Below are 12,062 nucleotides of genomic sequence, written 5' to 3'. Positions count from 1 at the left end.
CAAAATTCCTAAGACATATTTCATTAAGTATAGATTGGATAAAAATTAAATGAAAATATTGACTCTAATAAATTAAATGTCTCAATTTTTTTTTATCAGGAGGATAGTAAATCATCTTATATCTTCTAAAATCATTTCAAGAGTGTGAGGGTTGGTTTACCTAATTGTAATATTATACTAAGTTCACCTCTAGTACTTTTCTATTATTGTTAAGCACACTTTATAGGTTTCCTGTTAGATGTGTTCCTAACTACAAAATTCTCCTTTATACATTTCAATGAACTGGAATATTTTTTGACTTTACACTAAGATTGTCGGGTTAGTCTGACAATACTGTATAGGTTACTAGTAAATCATATATTATTTCCTATTAGTCTAATTACATTATAATGCTACAGATAATAGAAAACAACTGTACTAATGCTACATTGGTTATACCAAGACAACCCATTAGTATTTATAGTGTCTAGCCAAAAATGGCATAGATCCTATGGGGGTCTAGGTAAGATCCACCATCTATAACAATTGTAATTACAATTGTAATAAGTTTAAGAAATTGTAATTAAATTAGTAAAGAGTATTTTTAATATAATAGTATTGTATGTATATAATTTTAATTAAATTGGAGAAATTTTGTTTTATGTTATAATAAATATGGTTGTAGACACAATAATAATATTGAAATAAATGACTTGATCCCTCAACCTTTAGGCAATTCATTATGGTCAAGGAGAGTCCCCTTGGATGGGTCTAGTGGCTAGCACATGAGGTATTGTCATCATAAGGTCTGGGGTTCGAATCTCGGTAAAGTTGAGTTAAATGCCTCCCTTATGTGCTAGTCACTATTCCAAAGGCTAGTAGTCGCTCGTGATTTACCTCCTTCGTGTTGATCCTGGGACGAATTGACAGGGATGCTAAGGACGAACGTATTCACTTTTTGCCATCATTATAGTCAAAGAGAGAGGCAAGAATGACTGCATCTGTAGCTAACTGCTAAGGTTAGATGGAGATAAGAATGACTCAATCCCTCAACCTTTAGGCAGACTACTAAGATTGGAGAGAGGTAAAAATGACTTGATCTGTCGACAATTAGGTGAACTATTGAGATCAGAGAGAGGTAAGAATGATAATCCCTCAACCTTAGGTGAATCACTACAGTCGAAGAGAGATAGCTAGGAATGACTCAATCTCGTGACCTTTAGGCAAATCACTGATGTCAAAGAGAGGTAGGAATAACTTGAACCCTTGACCTTTTGGCAAACAACTAAGGTAAGATAAAAGCAAAAATGCTTGATCTCTTGACCTATAGATGAACCATTAAGATCAGGGATAGGTAAAAATAACTTCATCCTTTGACCTTTAGACAAACCATTGAGATAATTAAGGAGGTAAGAATAACTCAAATTGTTCGACCTTTAGGCCAACCATGAGTTAGGGTAAGGTAATAAAGAACTCAAGAATAAAGAGTTGAAGGTACACGTTGGTTATAAGGTGGCGCACAGTTAGTTTGACGAGGTACAAGACCTTAGGTCTCATAAGATACTCTAGTTGTAGAACAAGCGTAAGCGAAAAGCATTCTAATGCCACTTGAGTACTTTCCCCTATGCATCAACTAGGTAATAATCTCTCAAGTTGAGCTTTTGAACTACTTTGAAGGGTGCTTCCTACCTAGGGTTGAACTTTTCAATTTATCTTGCAAGTTAGATGTTGACTGTTTAACGAAAAGCAATAATGACAACAATCCTATAAAGACTGGTTTCATAGAAGATTTGAGGGGTCGGTTTTTAAAGATTTTGAAGGGGAGGTGTTGTTGCATTATAGACTTTCAAAAGGTAATCTAAAGCAACCAACAACGTTCAAAGCAAAAATTTATTATTGTAAAGTGTTTGATTTACATAGTTCATATTTCTATTTGTACTTCATTTTATTTTATGTTATAGTATAAAAAATAAATTGTAAGAGGTTTCTTCACTCCGGGAGATCTCTGGCAAGGAGAAAGTTGGTGGAGTATCGCTAAAACTAGGTCGTAGATTAAGAATAAGGATTCTAAACCACGTAAAATCTATTTGCATTTGTGCTTACTTCTATTGTATTAGTGTTAGCTAGAGCCCTAGAGCCAATCATTTAAGGATTGTATTTTGGACTTATTGTATCATATTCTATATAAATAAAGGCATTTGGATTTTGGTTATTATACTTACTTGTATTGGTGCCAAATAAACTAAGTATAATAATGTCCTTAAGTAGATAGTTCTCACCTATATCAATCGGTTAGTTGAACTGATAGTGAGATGATATAGGGAACACTACTCTAAATCATTCCTAGTCGAGTATTAACATTCAGGGACAATGTTAATGCAATAAAAATAGCATGTAGGTCAACTCGATGACTTGATCTCAGAAGTCATAGATATGGAGATATCAAGTTGACACATGGGTATGCATTGGAGAATGTATACTGAATGACCCGTCATGAGAAAGTATCATGGATCGTTATATGAGTGTCATATACTTTCTCATGTGGCTATTTGTATCACTATTAGTCCTTGGACCTGAAGTCACCATGGATCCCTACATAAGGAGTTATGTACTTTGGTTTCGTCAAACGTCACCCGTAACTGGGTGGACTATAAAGGCGATTACCGGGTATGTAACAAATTATGCAGAGGGATGTGAGTGATGTAGATGGGATCTATCCCTCCCATATGACGGGAGCGACATCAATATTCTTGATAGAGTGAGACCACTAAGTGCATGGCCATGCCCAAATGAGTCAACATGAGATGTTGAGCTCATTTGATCGAGTGAGTCTACTTGGAGTTCAAGATTTAGATTGATTAGAGGATGACACGGTCTATGCCTCATATTGATCAATTTAGATGTCTAGGATAGAAGGACAATGTCACATATTGTGAGGAGTCACAATTAGTAGTCACAAGGTGATGTTGGATCTCAACATTCTTGTAACTTGGGGTAGCAATGATGTATTGCTAGATGTCGCTCATTGCTTATGTTTCTAAAGGAGTTTAGAAACATTGCCAACGTTACAAGAACCTATTGGGTCACACACAAAGAACAAGTGGATGGAGATTAGGTTCATATGATGAACCAATTGGATTAGGTTCATATGATGCACCAAAGATTGGATTCAAATTAGACTTATTGAGTTAGACTTAATTAGATTCAATTGTTGAATGAGTCTAATTTAAATTTGATTCATTGAGTCAATTTATATTAATGAATTGAGATTCATTAAATTGAAATTGACTTGAATCAAAGGTTGGATTTAACTCAACAAGGAAGAAATTGGTCAATTTTGACTTGACCAAATGGAAGTTGAAGCATCAAGTTTGACTTGATGCATTGCCACAACATGTAGGTTGACTCATCCTACATGGCATGACACATCCTTGTCACATCATCACCACCTCATAATGGTGTGCCACCTCATGGAGGTTACACACCCATTCCTTTTAATGTGGCCGCCCACATTAAATGAGGGGGTTACATTTGTGTGGCCGACCACACACTTGATGATGGGTGAATGCAATTGATTTGTTTTCATTCTAGCTTCTTTTCCTTGGATGCTGGCTTCTCCTTGCTGTTGCCATGGGGTCTTGGAAGGTGAGAAGGTGTTGAGTTTCATCCAAGAAAAGATAAGAGAGTGTGAAGGACACAATAAGAGGATACTACTAGTTGAGTATGTGAGAGTCTTCTTGTTTTTTTTTCTCTCCTTTTCTTTTTCAAATTCTATCCGAGAGCTCTAGAAAGTGCTAGCACACTTGGGGCTCTCTTCTCCATCCTTGAGTGCTAGAGAGCACTCCTTGTTCGTGTGGATATCACTAGAGAAGTATCTACCTTGATACTTTGGAGATCCGACACGTATCTTGGACGAGCGGGAATTTTGCGAGGGCACGCTTCAAAGGTAAAAGCTCTCAACACATAGATCTAGGAGTAGATCTAAAGTTTTTGAAACTCGTACTTGTATTTCATTCGGTTTTTCCTTGCACGGATCTACGACTTTGGGTGATTCGGGGTTTCCGCAACGCGAAAAGCAGTTTTCGCAACCCGAAAAACCCAACAGTGGTATCAGAGCCACGTGCAAGGCTTGTACGAGTTTAATTTTTTTGGTTTTATGAAAACTAAACCTTCTATGATTTTCTGTAAAATTTAGTTTTTTATGTTTTTATGGGTAATTTTTCCGTAGAAGCGAAGCACAAGTATCTCGGCACTTGTAGGCTTCGGCTACCGGGAAGTTTTTCCTTAAACGACTTCGTTTTGCCCCAAATCCGTTTGGGACAGCGGGCTTGGGTGCCATTAGATCGCAAAGGAGCAACTCACGATGGTTAGATCGTGGGTAGGGGTACTGCCCCTAACCCCGCAAGGGGATTTGCTCCGCGATTGCACCCGAAATCGCTAAAAACGAACCTGCCGGGAAGATTTTTCCGAAACGGTAATGTCTCGACCCAAATCGTTTTGGGACAGCGAGTTTAGGCGCTGTTGGATCGCAAAGGAACCCTCGCAATGGTTAGATCGCGGGTAGGGGCGCTTCCCCTGGCCCCGCAAGGGGATCCGTTCCGCGATTGCGCCCGAAACCGCTAAACGGGACCGCCGGGAAATTTTACTCGTAAAAATTGTAAAAAATTAATTTTAAAATTATAGAAAATTATGAAAATATATAATTTTGAATTATATATTAATTTTGTGATAGTCATGGCCCAAAAACCCAATATGATTGGATTGTGTTGTAATTCATAATACGGCCTGCGTGCCGTTATGTGTTTGCGCGTGTTGTATGTTTTTATTTTTCCGCGACCTGCGCGTCGTGCCTTTCTCATATATTCTGGTTGTAAATTAGATTTAGACTCAAATGTAACTCGAGTTTCAAATTGTAATGTACAAATTGGAGCGGTGGAGGGTCCACACGAGACGGAGTTCCGAGGCGGGCACGAGCAACACAAGGTGGTCAAAGGGAGGAGCTTGGAGAAGCTGTTGACCCTAGGTTGACCATTCGATTTTCTCATTGGCTTGAGAAGATCATAGTGGGGTCATGACTAAATCACAAATAGATTAATTAGTTAATTGCTTATGTATATGATGCATGTTTAATAAGTAATTAATTAATTAGTGCCTTACGATTAGATTAGATCTAAGTCGTGCACATGATGCACCCTTGCGATTAGATTAGATCTAAGTCGTGCACAAGATGCATTCTTTTCGATTATATTAGATCTCGATCGAACCAACTCTAAATGCCTAACCGTGCCGTGATACCTATCACTACCTCGATCACATGTATTGTTGAATCTGCCAAAGCAGAGCAATACATATTATCTTGGTAGGGTACGGAGGGACAATCTTGGTCCCGCCTATCAACGCATGGGTAAATACAAACTCAATTAGATTGAGTATTCCTAGTTGCTCGGTTAGATCGAGTCAACTATAGGCATTCTTCCAACGGTTGGAAAAGATAGGTCAAAATCACATCTATATTAACTCTCGGGCGTATTAGCCAAAGCTAACTCGAGTTTTAATATAAATGCGGATATTGATTTTATAAACAAGAGTTGCATAGAGATGTAATTGGTAATCGTTACCTACCGATCATACTAAGCCTTGGGCGTATTAGCCAAAGCTAACTCAAGGGTTAGTATGATGTGGATCTTGTCCCACAAGAATTATAGAATTCAGTGGGAGCATCATTTAATTAAAGGCCTAATTAAATGATTTTAAAAGAATATGATATTTATTTCTGCAAATTTTCTATTGTAGATAACCATGACGTCGAATACGAACTCTTTCTCTCTGCGTTCGTCCTTAAGAAGGACAAGCTCAACGGAGCAAATTTCGGATGGTACAGGAACCCGAGAATAGTTCTCACTCAGGAACGTAAACTGAGCGGCCCATTCCGGAGGCTCCTCCGCCACTGCCACGCGAGTGACCGGGATGCTTACAAGAAGCATCAAGATGACACATTAGATGTGTCCTGTCTAATGCTCGCAACCATGAACTCGAGCTTGAAGCAACATGAGTTGATGTGTGCTACGATATGGTTGAACATCTTCGTCAACTATATCAAGGACAAGTAGGACACTTTGGAAGAGGAAATTCACAGGATACCGGAAGATCTTAACAAGAAGAGAAATAAAATTTCTACTTGGTATAAATGTTATAGAAGTCAACCTCTCTATTTCTTCGTCATGGGTATTAGATACTGGGATGCTTCTTACATTTGTACTAATGTACAAGCACCGAGAAATAGCGAGCATTGACAAAGGCGAGATAGACCTACGGTAGGCAATGGAGCACGGGTTCTTCATTGTTGTAGGGACTTATTTTCTATCTCGCCCTCCGGGCTTATACTAGAGTTAGGCGATTGTTGTTATGTGCTGCATTGACTAAGAACATTATATCGGTTTCTTGTTTGGACAAGAAAGGATTCTCGTTATAATAAAGAACAAATGTTGTTACATCTATTTAAACGATATGTTCTATTGTAGTGCACCTCCGATGAGCGGACTCTATATTCTAGACCTTGAGAGCTCTATCTATAACGTTAGTACAAAGAGGTTCAAATCGAACGATATGAACCTCACCTATCACCATCGCTTAGGTCATATAAATGACAAGCGCTATCCCACTCCATAAGGATGGTTCTTTGGACTCATTTGATTTTGAATCATATGAGATATCGAGTCATGCCTACGAGGCAAGATGACCAAGACTCCTTTAGTGGGCACAGCGAGCGACTGATTTGTTAGGACTCATACATAGTGATGTATGTGGCCCTTTCAATGTCGCTGCTAGAGGCGGTTATAGATACTTCATCACATTTACTGATGACTTCAGTAGATATGGTTATGTGTACTTGATGACACATAAGTCCGAATCCTTTGAAAAGTTCAAAGAATTCAAGAATGAAGTACAGAACCATCTTGGCAAGAGTATTAAAATACTTCGATCAGATCGAGGTGGTGAATACTTAAGCCATGGGTTTCGTGACTATTTAGCTGAGTGTGAGATTCTATCCCAACTCACTCCTCCTGGAACACCACAGTGGAATGGTGTATCTGAAAGGAGGAATCGTACCCTATTAGATATGGTACGATCTATGATGAGTCACACAGATCTTCCGACATACCTTTGGGGCTATGCTCTAGACACGTCAACTTTCATTCTCAACCGAGTTCCATCCAAGGCCGTGATAAAGACACCATATAGGATATGGACTGGGAGAGATGCCCAGGTGTCTTTCATGAGGATTTGGGGTTGTGAGGATTACGTACGACGTCAAGTCTCAGACAAATTAGGACCCAAATCCGACAAGTGATATTTCATCGGATATCCCAAGGAAACTAAGGGATATTACTTCTACATTCCCAGTCAGCACAAGGCAAAGACTGGGGTCTTTCTAGAAAGGGACTTTGTTTCTAGAAAGACTAGTGGGAGCGCGTTCGATCTTGAAGAAGTTCAAGATGCGAACAATAGCACTGATGCCTCGATGGAAATTGAACTGGAACCACAAAGTGTTGTGGATGATGTTGTTCCACAAGGAGTTGAGGAACAACAACCAGTTCAAGTAGACATACCTCTTCGCAGGTCTGATAGGGTACGTCATCAGTCTGAGAGATACTCATTTCTCTTGTCTGACCATGATGACGTCGTGCTCATAGAGGATGAGCCTACCACCTATCAGGAAGCTGTGATGAGACCAGATTCCGAGAAATGGCTAGAGGCCGTGAGATCCGAGATGGAATCCATGTACACCAACCAAGTATGGACTTTGGTTGATCCACCTGAAGGAGTAAAACTCATTGGGTGTAAGTGGGTCTATAAGAGAAAGACTGACATGGATGGACTTATCTATAAGAGTCGCTTGGTAGCTAAAGGTTTCAAGCAGATTCATGGTATTGACTATGATGAAACTTTTTCTCCAGTAGCGATGTTTAAGTCCATTCAGATCATGCTTGCTATTGCATCATACCATGACTATGAATATGACAGATGGATGTCAAAACCGTGTTTCTGAATGGAAACCTGCTCGAGGATGTGTACATGACACAACCTGAGGGTTTTGTAGATCCACAACATACTAGCAGAGTATGCAAGCTGTATAGGTCCATTTATATACTAAAGCAAGCTTCTCGGAACTGGAATCTTCGATTCGATAATGCAATCAAATAGTTTGGTTTCATCAAGAACGAAGATGAGCCTTGTGTCTACAAGAAGGTTGTAGGGGATATAGTTGTCTTCCTCATATTGTATGTGGATGACATATTACTCATTGGGAAGGACATCCCTATGCTTCAGTCTGTCAAGACCTGGCTAGGGAGTTGCTTCTCAATGAAGGACTTAGGTGAGACATCCCGCATTCTAGGGATACAGATCTATAGAGATAGATCTAAGAGATTGCTTGGCCTAAGTCAGAGTACATACATTGACAAGGTACTCCTACGGTTTGCCATGCAGAACTCCAAGAAGGGATTTCTGCCGATGTCACATGGCGTGAGTCTTTCGAAGACTCAAGGGCCCTCTTCTAGAGAGGAGAGAGACCGCATGGATCAAATCCCTTATGCCTCAGCCATAGGATCAATCATGTACGTCATGCTATGTACTCGACCTGATGTCTCGTATGCTTTGAGCATGACGAGCAGATACCAGTCAGATCCAGGTGAAAGTCACTGGATAGCGGTCAAGAATATTCTTAAGTACTTAAGAAGGACTAAAGAATATTTCTTGATATATGGAGGCAGTGATGAGCTAGCTGCAAAGGGTTATAGTGATGCTAGCTTCCAGATCGATCAGGATGACTATAGATCACAGTCGGGGTTCGTATTTTGCATTAATGGTGGTGCTGTCAGCTGGAAAGAGTTCGAAGCAGGATACAGTAGCTGATTTTACAACAGAAGCCGAGTACATTGCTGTATCAGAGGCAGCAAAGGAGGCAGTTTGCATCCGCAAGTTCATCACTGAACTTGGGGTGGTTCCTAGCATTGCTGACCCCATTGAGCTCTATTGTGACAACAATGGAGCTATAGCACAGGCGAAGGAACCTCGCTCACACCAGCGGACCAAACACATACTACGGTGCTTCCATCTCATTCGAGAGATCATTGAGAGAGGAGATGTGAAGATTTGCAGAGTACCTACAGAGGCTAACATCGCAGATCCCTTGACCAAGGCTTTGGCACAGAAGAAGCATGATGGTCACACTAGGTCATTTGGGCTTAGAGCCTACACTGATTGGCACTAGTGCTAGTGGGAGATTGTTAGCTAGAGCCCTAGAGCCAATCATTTGATGATTGTATTTTGGACTTATTGTATCATATTCTATATAAATAAAGGCATTTGGATTTTGGTTATTATACTTACTTGTATTGGTGCCAAATAAACTAAGTATAATAATGTCCTTGAGTAGATAGTTCTCACCTATATCAATCGGTTAGTTGAACCGATAGTGAGATGATATAGGGAACACTACTCTAAATCATTCCTAGTCGAGTATTAACATTCAGAGACAATGTTAATGCAATAAAACTAGCATGTAGGTCAACTCGATGGCTTGATCTCAGAAGTCATAGATATGGAGATATCAAGTTGACACATGGGTATGCATTGGAGAATGTATACTGAATGACCCGTCATGAGAAAGTATCATGGATCGTTATATGAGTGTCATATACTTTCTTATGTGGCTATTAGTATGACTATTAGTCCTTGGACCTGAAGTCACCATGAATCCCTACATAAGGAGTTATGTACTTTGGTTTCGTCAAATGTCACCCGTAACTGGGTGGACTATAAAGGCGATTACCGGGTATGTAACAAATTATGCAGAGGGATGTGAGTGATGTAGATGGGATCTATCCCTCCCATATGACGAGAGCGACATCAATATTCTTGATAGAGTAAGACCACTAAGTGCATGGTCATGCCCAAATGAGTCAACATGAGATGTTGAGCTCATTTGATCGAGTGAGTCTACTTGGAGTTCAAGATTTAGATTGATTAGAGGATGACACGGTCTATGCCTCATATTGATCAATTTAGATGTCTAGGATAGAAGGACAATGTCACATATTGTGAGGAGCCACAATTAGTAGTCACAAGGTGATGTTGGATCTCAACATTCTTGTAACTTGGGTAGCAATGATGTATTGCTAGATGCCGCTCATTGCTTATGTTTCTAAAGGAGTTTAGAAACATTGCCAACGTTACAAGAACCTATTGGGTCACACACAAAGAACAAGTGGATGGAGATTAGGTTCATATGATGAACCAATTGTATTAGGTTCATATGATGCACCAAAGATTGGATTCAAATTAGACTTATTGAGTTAGACTTAATTAGATTCAATTGTTGAATGAGTCTAATTTAAATTTGATTCATTGAGTCAATTTATATTAATGAATTGAGATTCATTAAATTGAAATTGACTTGAATCAAAGGTTGGATTTAACTCAACAAGGAAGAAATTGATCAATTTTGACTTGACCAAATGGAAGTTGAAACATCAAGTTTGACTTGATGCATTGCCACATCATGTAGGTTGACTCATCCTACATGGCATGACACATCCTTGCCACATCATCACCACCTCATAATGGTGTGCCACCTCATGGAGGTTACACACCCATTCCTTTTAATGTGGCCGGCCACATAAATGAGGGGGTTACATTTGTGTGGCCGGCCACACACTTGATGATGGGTGAATGCAATTGATTTGTATTCATTCTAGCTTCTTCTTCCTTGGATGCTGGCTTCTCCTTGCTGTTGCCGTGGGGTCTTGGAAGGTGAGAAGGTGTTGAGTTTCATCCAAGAAAAGATAAGAGAGTGTGAAGGACACAAGAAGAGGATACTACTAGTTGAGTATGTGAGAGACTTCTTATTTTTTTTTCTCTCCTTTTCTTTTTCAAATTCTATCCGAGAGCTCTAGAAAGTGCTAGCACACTTGGGGCTCTCTTCTCCATCCTTGAGTGCTAGAGAGCACTCCTTGTTCGTGTGGATATCACTAGAGAAGTATCTACCTTGATACTTTGGAGATCCGACACGTATCTTGGACGAGCGGGAATTTTGCTAGGGCACGCTTCAAAGGTAAAAGCTCTCAACACATAGATCTAGGAGTAGATCTAAAGTTTTTGAAACTCGTACTTGTATTTCGTTTGGTTTTTCCTTGTACGGATCTACGACTTTGGGTGATTCGGGGTTTCCGCGACGCGAAAAGCGGTTTTCGCGGCCCGAAAAACCCAACAATTAGTTGGTTTATGTTTCTCTTTCTGTTGAGCAGTAATCTATTCTGAACACAAAATCGAATGAGTGAAGTGAATCACTATTCATGCCCTCAAGCGATGTCAATGGTCCCAACAACAATGACTTGGTGATAATGGATGCTATTAGAGGAAGATGGGGGTGGTTAGAGTACCTTGGGATGACAATATCATAATCATTGGGAATGTAGATCCCCTTTGTGATTACCCATTTATCAATTAGGGCGACCTGGGAAGGTAAAAGTTCAAACCTGGGTTGCTCAGCTTGGGCCAAGGATGACTCTCCAAGTGTCACCTCACTATATCTGACGATCTACTACTAGATCTACTAGACGTATCATATGACTAGCCCTAGAAGCCATCTCAACATGAGGCAATGAAAGATAAGAGAAAATAAATGAGGCAGAAACTTACATGGGATCACATGCACAAGGAAGACGAAGGTTGAATGAAATACACAGAAGGGGAAGAAGTGCAAGATAGTCATTATAAATTTAACTATTGGTGTAATTTCCCATGGGTCAAGGTTGACTAAACTTGAGTTGGCTCAAGCTTGAGTCTTGATGTTTGAGTTTTAATATTTAATAATGTATAGAGATTGTAGGTGCAATTGTCCATATAAAATATTAACGGTCAAAGGTTGACCAAAAAAGTTAAGTATGTCAATGTTGAAAAGATACTTGATTAGGAAGTCCTAATTGGATGTTAGACAAGGGCAACACCAATGAGAATGTTGGAAGAAGAAGAAAATTCAAGTGGGTCAGTGTTGACTAGAGACTTGGCGTGGAAAGTCC

Source organism: Zingiber officinale, chromosome 7B (genome assembly GCF_018446385.1).
Source record: "Zingiber officinale cultivar Zhangliang chromosome 7B, Zo_v1.1, whole genome shotgun sequence".
Taxonomy (NCBI): domain Eukaryota; kingdom Viridiplantae; phylum Streptophyta; class Magnoliopsida; order Zingiberales; family Zingiberaceae; genus Zingiber; species Zingiber officinale.
The sequence above is the reverse complement of the archived record's forward strand: the minus strand, read 5'-3'. Positions refer to the sequence as shown.